At 51.1% G+C, this 10,906-nt stretch overlaps 1 long non-coding RNA gene across 1 annotated transcript in view; it reads right to left on the bottom strand.

The window, feature by feature from the left end:
- LOC125546233 overlaps positions 1–10,906 on the bottom strand; it is a 48,532-nt gene continuing 37,626 nt past the window's right edge. Inside the window, exons 12-17 of the long non-coding RNA XR_007300503.1 lie at positions 3,929–4,042; positions 3,264–3,369; positions 3,094–3,173; positions 2,131–2,301; positions 1,024–1,086; positions 1–338 (exon numbers count right to left, since the gene is read on the bottom strand). This is a non-coding gene — a long non-coding RNA (uncharacterized LOC125546233). The remainder of the gene's footprint in view (positions 339–1,023; positions 1,087–2,130; positions 2,302–3,093; positions 3,174–3,263; positions 3,370–3,928; positions 4,043–10,906) is intronic.

Here is a 10,906-nt window from a genome sequence, read left to right as displayed (position 1 = left end):
TCGATTGCTTTCTTGTACCCGAGGCAAACATGTGAGTGATCGTTATCATACTACTCAAAGATGAAATGTTTTTCAGATGATCACCAATTTACAACAAGAACACCATTCATCACAACAGTTTGATCACTCCAATAGCTTTGCATTATAGAGCTGTGCCTGGCGCTATCCTGAGATCCAAGTGCATGTACCAAAGAGCTAACAGCCATCTCTTGGATTGGACCAAAAGATCCCACCTAAAGCGGAATGCACTTCTCCGACGTGCCAAACCCTCTGAAGTCCATCCTAGCAACAGCATCATGGTCAATGCCCTCGGCTTCATTCTGGCCAGGCCGCGCTTTCTGAAACCATTTTATATCCAGTTATTACTATGAACTAGCAGGCAGAGGCAGTTGTTCATGAGGTTTGATCTTGAGAAAAACAGCAAAGGTTAAAGGTTGGAGCGAGTTTTGATGTGGACTCAAATCCTGCTAATTAATAAGGTGAATATGATGCACCAGAGAAGCAAGTTGAACGAAAATCCTGATTGTTATTTTTAGGGTAATCTCTTCATAATAAAAGCTTTTGGAATGTACCCTCTCCGTTTCTAAATATAAGCACTTTTAGAGATTTCAACACAAACTACATATGGATGTGTATAGACATATTTTAGAGTGTAGATTCACTCATTTTGCTCCATATGTAGTCACTTGTTGAAATATCTAGAAAGACAAATATTTAGGAATGGAGGGAGTAGTCATCTGTAAATGAAAATAAATTAATCACATGTCAAATTAAAGATGGTGTACAGTGTTGATTTCATTTAAACTGTTCTCCTAATCTTTGCTATCATTTGCAAGTAAAAGTAACTTCAGGTTAAGGCAGATAACAGCCCATCCATTGGTTCTGCATATAATTGCAGGAGTGTAGCACAAAGTTCCAAGGAATACACGACTCTTATCTGTAGCTAAGCAGACACCCAAGATTTTTCCAAGAAATTACTCGTATGACAGTCAAGTTAATAGTCAGCATCAAAAATAATATCACCTCTAAATAAAATACTAACTTCCAACTGATGGAATAGCAACTTCTACGACAAAATATATATCTCTGCAAAGAAAGATCAGGTGAAATTGAAGATCAAAGAATGTGAACAGAAGAACCTGTACCTGTTTTTCTGGAAGCATCAACAAAATTGATAAAACTCTGAGCATCTTATCCAAGGAATATATAAGTAATTTTCATGCATACATGTATGTTTTACTGAATATATTACCGACGAAAATCGTGAAGTTCCTAATAAAACTAGACAAAGTTTGTAAGCAACAATGAAAATCGATTTCATTTCATAGAGAACATGGCAATCAGAGATGTAACAACAGGTACAGAATTGGAAGTAGATCCTCTATGACAAAAAACTCAGCAAGCTTGTTTCTAAAGCAGTAAGGCTTGCACGGCCAAAGAGATTTGATCCCTACTGGCCTATTTGTCTGAAGTCCTCAAGATAACTACCCATGTGCATGTATTGTCTACACAGCTTATACGTTATTTTTCTTGGCCCTCTCGTCAGACGCCTCAATCATTTTTGCAACTCTTTACTATTTTAAATCGCACCTTTTCACCAGGTTAAGATTGAATGCTGCAATGCCTTTTATAATGTTAGAAAATCGCCATGTTACTTCTTGAGTTCTCTTTCCATAAGTATAAACTACCTCTGACTCATACCTGCAGTTGGATAATGTTTTTTCATGACTTCCATATTAAGGTTGCCAAGTTCAAGGTATAGTAATTTGTGTTACTTTTGTTAGGAAGAGCAAGCTACTCCCTCCGTAAACTAATATAAGAGCGTTTGGATCACTGTGATCTAAACGCTCTTATATTAATTTACAGAGGGAGTATATAGTAACTGGCACCGACCGACCTAGACAGTCAAAAGAAAACACCACGATTGGAAGTCCGAATTCAACTCGATTTAGATAACCCTTGGCACGTGTTATCCTCTACACGATATCCTCAATTCTTTCCTGAACAACTAAGTATTGGTTTCTCATGGTCCTGGATCATGAATTTCTAATAAAAAATGAGCTATTAATAAGATTTAATTTAGGAAGCTAAGACTCTAGTTTCTTCAGCCGAGGAACTGTTTCAACTTACGCGAAGGGGAGCCTATGAAATATGATTCTGTTGATAAAACCGGCTGTGGTTACTTTATTTGGCACTGCACCAATGGTTGCTAGATTTTGCTGCATGCCAACTATGTAGCATCAGAAGCTTAACTTGCCCATTACAAAACAATGGGGTTACATCAGGTTTGGCCTCTGCAATCTGAACCAAAACACCACATGTAATTTTAATTATCAGTGATGCTCCCTTTATTTAGTAATAAAAATCTGAAAAAAACATGAAATTAATGGTATACCTCATGCTTATTGCCTTATTGGTATGTAGAATGTATTCTATATCGGAAAACTGCAACATATGCAGCCTGACCTAATTTGGTCTTGCTATAATAAAGTAGACATTATTCTACAAATGCATCAACCACAAGCAAACTTTTATTTTATTTATTTTACTACGATGATACATTCTCTGTAACAAAACGAAGGACTATATGGAAACATTAAATGTTTGAGTGAGTATGAGCCTCCGTACAAATAAAACCGAAAGTACATGAACAGTTAAAAATATCTTCACTCTTCTTTTTCCAATAGCAGGCAATTAAATCTGTTTACTTAGTTGGTTTAATGAAGTCCCACAAAGCAGATCAATTAAGTAGGACAATGGTCCAATGCTTATCCAGGTCTGCTAAAAACAACTTAATATTTTAGGGAGAGGAAGGCAAAATAAATGCAGTAAAATAAAATGGACATGCAGATATCATCTCGACATTTCTAGTAGTTGGTCTGATCCGAATGCAAATTTACAATCAAATTGTAATATGCTTGCATCCTACTGTCATTTTGTGTAATTTGGAATTTCACTTTGTCATCTTATCACAGCTTACTAAGTTTGGCAACATGAATGGGTTAAAAGAAAGAAAGAGAATTAGGAGCATGAACAGTTACAAAAAGAAGGAGGGTTAGCAACATGAATAATGGAGCTGGAAATGGAATGTACCCTTATAACCAACCACCTTTGCATCTATCTGATCTGAGCCCCCCTTTACCAAATATCTTGTAATGTGATAACTGACCTATCTTCTCTGAACTGTAAGTTAGCATATTCTTTGAATTTTGAGTATTGCCTGTTGCATGCTCTACTTTGCTATTCGTAGGTGCAGAATATACCGGTTGGTTTGGGACATGAAGTTTGGCGCTTCCGTTCTCCAAGATGTACACGACGGATGAAATGAATGGACAATCGTTGGGATTGTCCTGCAGACACAAAAGAGCCCTAGTTGGATGGAGGCAGAGAAACATAAAAACAGATGGTTAGTTGTTGTAGAATATGAGCAAACAGATATAGGGCATGAAATAGCAACATCAAGAATACAATACGTGCACATTATTGTGAAGGTTTCTCTGCATTAAACCTGACACTAGACGAATATTTTTCATAACAATAAAAAATCACATTTTGGATTGATACATTAATTCTATTGCAAGATTTTGTATTTTGCTATGAAAGAGAGAAGCTCCTGAGAGAAAGAAGAGCAGCAGCCTTTGCAGTTTGCACGGTCAGGGGGAGAGAAGGAGGTAGAACAGCAGCAACAACTTAACATTTCTGTACACGTATCTGAGAGAGAGATAGTAGCAGCTGCCCAGAACGAACGTGCTTCTGTCAGTGGCGACCACGGGCATGGTAGGTCTGCAGGAGATGGTCCATGCCAATGGCGTCAGGGTTCAAGCAAGCGGATGACTAAGCGGCGGCGCTCCGTAGCAGGGGAGCCCCGACGCGCAGGCAGATGCAACGACCAAATAGCTATATGCAGATACTACATTTTAATGATTACCTGTAAATTTGTTGCATTTGGATTGAGCAAGTCCAAAATCTGCTCATTACATATCTCCAGGAATGAGCATCTGCAAGTAAAACTGAGTTTTTCTCCTCTTCTTACTTCCTTTTCCTGCAAATAGCAATTGAAAAGTTTACCTTAGAGATAGTACACCATCTTCAGCACAAAATTAGACATCTGAATCAACATATCATCAAAGCATGCCTTCTGGATTCTTAAGAACAGATGCCCAAACACTCGAGGCGTAACACATGATTGCTAAAAAGGTACTACCTCTGTCCCATAATATAAGACGTTTTTGCAGTTCTTTTATGCAGCAAAACCTACGCAACATAAACACACGATTTAGACAGTTGACTGCATACAATGCCTTCTGGATTCTTAAGAACAGATGCCCAAACACTCGAGGCGTAACACATGATTGCTAACAACAAGTTGGGGTAGACTAAGGGTGAAACAAGTTGGGGTAGACTAGAGGTGAAACCCATAAGATCTCGCAACCAACTCATGATTCTGGCACATGGATAGCAAGCTTCCATGCACTCTTGTCCATGGCTAGTTCTTCGGTGATACTCCGGTCCTTCAAATCTCTCTTTACGGACTCCTCCCATGTCAAGTTTGATCTACCCGACCTCTCTCGAGTATCAGCACACTTTAGTCGTCCGCTATGCACTGGAGCTTCTGGAGGCCTCCGTTGAATATGCCCCAACTCTATCTCGTATATCATCATTCCAGACCTGGTCCTTCCTTGTGTGGCTTCACATCCATCTCAACATGCGTATCTCCGCCACACCTAACTGTAGAACATGTCGGCTTTTAGTCGACCAACACTCTCTCTCGAAACAGGCTTTTAGTCGACCAATCAAACAGAGTACACGGCCGAACCATACAAGGGCATGGGGTAGCCCTCCAACAATGTCGATCCCAGGCTAACCGAATCACGCACCATGCATGCGACTACGCTACCAAAATAAAGTACAGGAGGAATTGAGAACAACACCACACTAAGCCCTATATCACCTAAGTTCCACGACAACGCCCCCAGGAGGGAGAACGATGCGCTATGCGTCGCCATTGCCGAGTCCCGAACAGAGATAGGTTTTCACCCGGAACCCGGACACGGACAGAGCACCACGACGACGTCTTCAAGAAGATAACGGCGCCCCCGAGCGTCGCCGCCGACGGCGACAAAGCGCGAAGCTTTCGCTTTGCAACTCCCTCTATCACCAGACGAGGTCTCCAGGGCAAGCGCAACAAGCCCAACACTCCAGATCCGGATCAAGGCGACGCCATCGCTGGTGACAAAGAGCACGCCCGAACCACCAGCTGCACGACCTCCCACCGCCCACACGATCAAGAGGGAATGCCATCACCGCCGCCATGGTGCCCACCGGAGAGCCAACCATGCGGACCGCCATCCGGGGCCGCCACCCCGGCATCCATGTCCAAGGCTCCACAAACCGTCCATGTCACGGTGCATCCACCTGGATAAGGGTAAAAGGGAGCTCCTTTCACTCCTAGCCCAGCATCAGTCACGGAGTATGGGTCGACGCCTCCACAGTAGGAGGCACCCACGCCTGCGTCTCCAGCCAGTCCCAATGGACCGGGGGATACACTACCCCGTGACTCCCAACGGCCGTCGCCTAGTACGATCTCACGACGCCATGTCCGTGGCCCTTGACGTCGATCTGCCGGATAGCGTTGCGCAGCCTCGACCACCACCAACGTCCACCGTACCAGCGAGGAGAGGGACCTCAACGCCCACAAGCACCTCTCGGATCGAGCCCAAGCGCACTACCCGGAGCGCAAACTCCAACTCGCCCCGGGCCCCGTACAGATCCGCCCGAGCATGAGCCCCAACTCACAGCCATGCCATCAGCCTAGAGCCAGGGGAAGGAGGCCCGCTGCCACCACCCAGCGCCACCGACGGGGGCCCGACACCCAGCTCTGAGCACCGCCCCCCCACAGACCCACACCATCCATACCCCCGAACTAGGCAACTCTAGCCGCAAAAGCCACTGGACCACCTCACCATGGCACACCACCGCGCCAACCACCTCCAGTAGCTGAGACCACCAGCGACGGCCGGCTAACGCTACCTTAGCCCGCGCCGCCCACGTGCAGCAGGCCGGAGCCCCCCCGATCTGGACCGAGAAGCTCACCACGGCCGCCTCGCGTCAGCATTCCCCGCATGGCCGCGAAACCCCCCCCCCCCCCCCCCCCCCCCCCGATCCAGATCCAGAGAGCCGCCGTCCGGCCGCCAAGGACGCAGACGGACATAGCTGCGCGCATGCGCGTTATCCCGCTCCAAAGGGAAGAGGGCCCGCCGCCACCGACGCTGGCCGGGCTTTACCCGGCGGCGCGAGCTAGCGGCGGCAGGGAGGGGGAGGGTTGGAAGCGGTGGCGTGTGGGTCCCCCCCCCCTCCCGCGCGCGCGCTCGGGGGGGCGGGTTGGGCGAGACTAACTGGCTTTCGTTGTTTGAGCTCAATCTGGTCGGCCAACACTCATGCCATACAACATTGTGGGTCGAATCGCCGTCCTATAGAACAAGCCTTTTAGCTTTGTGGCACACTCTTGTCACACGAAGCTTGGCGCCACTTAATCCATCCGGCTTTGATTCCATGGTTCACATCTTCATCGATATCCCCATCTTTCTGCAGCATTAACCCCAAATATTAAAAGGTGTCCTTCTGGGGCACCACCTACCATCAAGGCTAACCTCCTCCTTGTGCTTAGTAGCAATGAAATCGCACTTTATGTACTCTTTTACTTCTACTAAGTCTAGAACCTTTTGATTCCAAGGTTTGTCTCCATGGCTCTAACTTCCTATTGACCCAGTCCAACTATCATCGCTAGCACCACATCATCCGCAAAGAGCATACTCCATGGGATATCTCCTTGAATATCCTGTGTGACTTCATCCATCACCAAAGCAAAAAGATAAGGCCTGAAAGCTAACCCCTAGTGTAGTCCTATTGTAATCAGAAAGTCATTAGTGTTGCCATCACTTGTTCGAACACTGTCACAACATTATCGTACATGTCCTCGATGAGGGTAATGTACTTTGCTGGGACATTCTGCGGTATCTTATCGTAGGCCTTCCACAAGTCAATGAACACCATATGCATGTCCTTCTTTTGCTCCCTGCATCTCTCCATAAGTTGTCGCACCAAGAAAATGGATTCCATGGTCGACCTCCCAGGCATGACACCAAACTGATTTTGTCACCCTTGTCATTCTTAAGCGGTGCTCAGTGCTTCTCTCCCATAACTTCACTGTATGGCTCATCACTTTAATTCCACCGGTAACTAGCACAACTCTGAATACCCCCTTGTTCCTGAAGTTTGGTACTAATATACTCCTCTCCATTCTTCTGGCATCTTGTTTGCCCAAAAATGAGGTTGAAAAGCTTAGTTAGCCATACTATCGTGATGTCTCCGAGGCCTCCCCACACCTCAATGGGCATACAATCAGGGTCCATCGTCTTGCCTCCTTGACCACAGACTTCTGGATTCGCCGCACAAAACGCCTGCTGGTATCATCGAAAGAGTAGTCAGTTCAATGGTAGAGCTCTCATTCTCCCCACTGAACAACATGTCAAAGTACTCCCCGCCATCTATGCTTAGTCTCGTTGTCCTTCACCAGGAGCTGGTCTGCTCCGTCTTTGATGCTTTTGACTTGGTCGACATCCCTCGTCTTCCTCTCTCGGATCTTGGCCATCTTTAGATTTCCCTTTCCCATGCCTTCGTGGCTAACCGCTGGTAGAGGTCCTCATACGCCCGACCACTTGCTTCACTCACAGCTCGCATTGCGGCCTTCTTTGCCATCTTGTACTTCTCTATGTTGTCTGCCCTCCTATCCAGGTAAAGGCGTTCGATTTGGCACTGCCCCGTCCAATCTTCCTTATCTTATCAAGTCCCTCACTTCTCTGGTTCACTAGTAGGAAAACCCTTACAAGTTGAGAAAGTTGGTGGCGCCGACCAAAATCCGTGCGCCACTAGTATCTTGCATAGACCAGGGCGACGGGTGTGCGGATGATGGCGCTCTCGGGCTCTGGCGATTGCGCAGGTGCCCCGCCTCCCCGTGCTCCGGCGACCGCGCCCTCCTCCGCCTCTCCGGTCCCTCCCGTCCCGTCGACCCCCGGCGTCGCCCCCGTTCCTCTGTCCCCCTCGCCCGCCCCGGCTACGGCCCCGCGCCTCCGCTGGGCGGATTTGGCCGGCGAGGTGCCATTCCCCCCTCCGGCCGGTGCCTCCCCTTCCCTGGCCGCCGCGTCCCGTCGCGCTGCGCTGCCCTGCAGGGCCGGTGACCCAGCCCCCCACGTGCGGGGTTTGGTAATCGGCTCGCGGCCGCCGCAGTCGCTGACTTCGCCCTCGAGCTCGTCTCGGGCGTATGGGCCGCAAGGTGCGCCCTTGGGGGCTGGTGGAGCTCGCCGACGGCGGCTCCGGACCTGGGGCGTGGTCGGCCGTTCCGCGCGGGGCGGCGCAAGCATGTCCTGGCGTCGCCCGGCCGCTAGTGGCCCGCCGGAGTTGGCCCCTGTCCCGCCTGCGGCTCACTGCGTCCTGCCCTCCGTGGCTCCGCCCGTCCGCTCGTCGCCATTTCGCCCCTTCATTGCATCCTTTGGCTCCTCCGTCCTGTGCCTCCGCGTCAGCCACTCCCGACGGCGTGCGTGCCTGACCTCCCCCTTGGGCTCGCCGGCGGCGGCGGTGCTGGGTTTCGCTCCCCAGGGAGAAACCCTACGGGACGCACCTGCCTCCCGCTTGCTGGGCTGTGGCCCGGCGGGGCGTGGCATCCTGGGCCGCGCGCCGGCCCAACCGGCCCGTCCCCCCTCTGGGCCCGCGCCCCTCCAGTTGGGCTGGTTGGCCCCTCCCGGGCCGCGCCCGTGCCCTAGGCCCAATTCCCTGGGGAGATCGATCTGGCTCCCGGGGGGCCTCCCGACCGCTTCATTCCCTCCCTCCGCCGCCACGTTTGTCTCCGCTCGCTCCGACCTCGCTCCTCCCCCAAGCGCATCTGCCGCCGTCCCCCCCTTCCCCGCCTCCCCCTCCTCCACCGCGCTCGGCCATGCCTCGCGACTGGGAGGACGGGACGTCCCGTCCCAAGAGGCGGGCAGAAGACCGCCGCGACCCACCTCGCCCCTCCCTCGACGCCCTCCGCCGCGAGGAGGAGCTCCGGCGCGAGCTCCGCGAGGGCCGCCGGGACGACCGCCGCTCCCCGGCTCGCCGCGATGCTCGGGGTCGCTCCCGTTCCCCTCGTCCTGCCGCCTCGGGTGATTGGCGCCCGCGCCGCCGCTCGCCCTCTCCGGCGCCTCATCGGGGCCGCAGCCCTTCCCCGGCTCGTGCTGCGCGCCCCCCGCGTCCAGGCCCCGGCCGCCGCGCCGGCTTCCCGGAAATACGTGTCGCCCCATGCCTCCGGCCCCTCGGCCCCTGCCTCGGCTGCCACCTCGAGCGGCGCTCCCTCTCGCGGCCGCCAAGGCCCTGCCAAGAAAAAGAAGCGCCGCGGCCATGGCCGTGGCAACCCGCCCGCCCCTCCGTCCTCGGCCCCGAGCACCTCCGCCGCCCCGGGTCCCGTCTCCAACCGCCCTCGCCCCCCGTGTTTCAATTGCGGGGTGCCGGGTCATTCGCAAGTCAACTGTGTCAACCCCCAGTGACATTTGCACGGACCCTGGGCACCCCGCTCTCCTATGCCCGGACCGCCCTGTGTCGTCTGAGCTCATGATGTACGGCCACGGCATCGAGGGGCTTGGGTTCTTCCATCTTGAGGTCCCGGATCTTCCCCCGCCCACCCCCTCCCTTCAGGCGATCGTTACGGTGGTCGACGGGGTGGCATCCCCGGAGATGATTGAGGCTGCGCTCAACCACCTCTACCGTCGCCAGTGGGACTGGGTGGTCACTCCCACTGTTGGGGAACGTAGTAATTTCAAAAATTTCCTACGCACACGCAAGATCATGGTGATGCATAGCAACGAGAGGGGAGAGTGTTGTCCACGTACCCTCGTAGACCGAAAGCGGAAGCGTTATATCAACACGGTTGATGTAGTCGTACGTCTTCACGATCCGACCGATCCAAGCACCGAAAGCACGGCACCTCCGAGTTCTACACACGTACGGCTCGGTGACGTCCTCGCCTTCTCGATCCAGCAAGAGGGGCGAAGTAGTAGATGAGTTCCGGCAGCACGACGGCGTGGTGACGGTGTTGGTGAAGAACAATCTTCGCAGGGCTTCGCCTACGCACTACGAAAACCATGACGGAGGATAAACTAGAGGAGACGGGGTTGCCGGCACACGGCTTGGTGTTTCTTGATGTGTCTTTGGTGCTAGCCCTGCCCCTCTATTTATATGTTGAGCCCTGGGGTGGAAACTTGGAGCAAAAGCCTCCTCAAAGTCGGTTTTGCCCGAAAGGCAAGAGTCCCACTCGGACTCCAGTACCAAACGCCACAAACCTTGGCGTCTGGCCCAGACGCCAGGGTCTCCGGCGTTTGGCCCCCTGGCCTCCGCAAAACTCCTTTTGCACCGACTTATAGCCCTGTGGGCCTGACCCCTTGGCCTAACCATATCATCCAATATATGAATCTTTACCTCCGGACCATTCCGGAGCTCCTCGTCATGTCCGTGATCTCATCCGGGACTCCGAACAACATTCGGTCACCAACATACATAACTCATAGTACTATATCGTCAACTAACGTTAAGCGTGCGGACCCTACGGGTTCGAGAACTATGTAGACATGACCGAGACACCTCTCTTGTCAATAACCAATAGCGGAACCTGGATTGCCCATATTGGCTCCTACATATTCTACGAAGATCTTTATCGGTCAGACCGCATAACAACATACGTTGTTCCCTTTGTCATCGGTATGTTACTTGCCCGAGATTCGATCGTCGGTATCTCAATACCTAGTTCAATCTCGTTACCGGCAAGTCTCTTTACTCGTTCCGTAATACATCATCTCACAACTAACTCATTAGTTGCAATGCT

This window comes from Triticum urartu, chromosome 3, assembly GCF_003073215.2.
Source record: "Triticum urartu cultivar G1812 chromosome 3, Tu2.1, whole genome shotgun sequence".
In the NCBI taxonomy this organism is placed as follows: domain Eukaryota; kingdom Viridiplantae; phylum Streptophyta; class Magnoliopsida; order Poales; family Poaceae; genus Triticum; species Triticum urartu.
Note: the sequence above shows the minus strand (reverse complement) of the source record. Positions and strands in the feature narration are given on the sequence as shown.